Source organism: Helianthus annuus, chromosome 4 (assembly GCF_002127325.2).
Source record: "Helianthus annuus cultivar XRQ/B chromosome 4, HanXRQr2.0-SUNRISE, whole genome shotgun sequence".
NCBI lineage: Eukaryota > Viridiplantae > Streptophyta > Magnoliopsida > Asterales > Asteraceae > Helianthus > Helianthus annuus.
The window spans coordinates 11,006,490-11,008,353 of NC_035436.2; the positions used below are offsets into that span (position 1 = coordinate 11,006,490).

At 33.3% G+C, this 1,864-nt stretch overlaps 1 long non-coding RNA gene across 1 annotated transcript; it reads left to right on the forward strand.

Moving 5' to 3' along the window:
* Positions 1-425: 425 nt before the first annotated feature.
* LOC110934358 lies at positions 426-1,587 on the forward strand. Its single transcript, XR_002588266.2, has 2 exons — positions 426-936; positions 1,314-1,587. It is a non-coding gene; the product is annotated as an uncharacterized LOC110934358 (long non-coding RNA).
* Positions 1,588-1,864: the final 277 nt, after the last annotated feature.

The following is a 1,864-nucleotide window of genomic DNA, read 5'->3' on the forward strand; positions in this document are numbered from 1 at the left end:
AAAAAAAAAAGCAAAATACAATGACAATATATTATAAGGCACTAATTATCAAGTTTGTTACCTCTTATTATATATGGTTACACTTGTACGTTATAATGATAGCTTACATACAAAAACCTTATCTTCAAATAAATATCAAAAACTTTTTCATAAACAACATGAGTTTGTCTCTAAATAAATTAACCAGCAAGGTAGCGACAGATCCGGAAATTTTTTTAAAAACAAGGGGTATTTTTGGTAGATTCTCACTAAATTTTTTCCAACTCATATATAGGTTTCCACTAATTTTTTCGAATTGTTTCCGGGACCCCCAAAAACCCCCTGGATCCATCCCTGTAAATTCTCACCTACCCAAGCATTACTTCATTGATCAGTAGTGCAACTTCTTCATTTGATGCCACCAGCCTCACTTTAACTCATCTCCCACAAGCATTCAATAGCAGTTAATGAAGTATGTAACAATCCGCACCTACTTGGAAAATAAATCTTTTTAAATCAACATCTTCTACTTCTAAGATTAGCCAATCTTTTTTTTCTTTTTTACTTCTAAGATTAGCCATCTCTCACCTTTTCCCTGCTACTCACTCGAACTCTATTAAAGTAGTGAAAATCACTCAAACTCAATTAAGTAGCACCATCATTCAATTATATGATCCAGCATCAAAAGTCCAAAAAAAATCATTATCTTTTTCATATGTTCATTTTTTAGTTCAAGTCCATGCTCACTACTTCTTTAAATTGGAATCCACAACCTAGAAACTTCATGGCTTTTGATATTTCTACATTCAGTAATCTTTCCCATCATCCTAGTTTGATCTAACATTACGGGGACTAATGGCAATAGTTATGACGTGTTTCTGAGCTTTAACATGAATTCTACAAATATAACCTCTGCAACTCTATGTAGCCCCGTCTCCGCCGAAAAATTTCTTTCAGGTATGCTTATAATCTTCATAGTTGGGTTTGGATTCATGTGAAACCATTTACATGTGCAAAAGAATTTGATCAAGCGGTATTTAAATAAGATGTAAACATTTTTCTGGTTAGGTGACATTAAATACATGTGAATGAAATTTGATTAAAAGAGTTTCATTTTGTTGTATACATCATGATAAAATCACTAGTTGTAGCACTTTCATTTAACAAGCCAGCTAGCTTGTTCTTTTAAGTCACCCTAGTATGTTCTTCCATGTCATCTTAGATCACGGGATGTGGGCTCGACAAGATAGTCAGGGAGTCCGACGTGGAGTCAGTGAAGTTATTATAATCAAATATTTTGTTTGTGTGAATTATCTATGTTGATCATCCCATAGGTGTCAGATGTTCAAGCCATGATGACTTTAGTAGGTTTCCTTTACGTGTGACGTAAATTGCACTAGTGCTGAAAACTTGAGTATGCATGGTATAAGCAAGAAGCATCTAAGGTGAAGCAAGACCTTGAGGATATAGCGAATGGAGAGACTATGAAGATGATGATGAGTTGATGATGAAACTTGTATCATTTGTGCAACCCAAAGATGGTTCCATGTTGTGTAACGTGTTACAATGTGTTTAAGAAGTAATGAAACTGTTGTCTTTTGGTGTTAATTAACCACTTGAATTACTAAAAACAAACTGATATAAATTTGGGGTATCCGGTGAAGAATATAATCGTATTCCCGCCAGATAAACTTATACTAATTTAGATTATCCGGTTTAGAATGTTAGTCTCAATTTTTTTTAAATATGCTAAATAATAATTTTTTAAATTCATTTACCTGGTCCTCGGTTAAAGAATATAAAATAGACAGGTATGCGGACAAACAGTGGATATTGTCTTGATTATTTATGTACAGGTGCCCTCTAGAAATAAAATAAAATACAT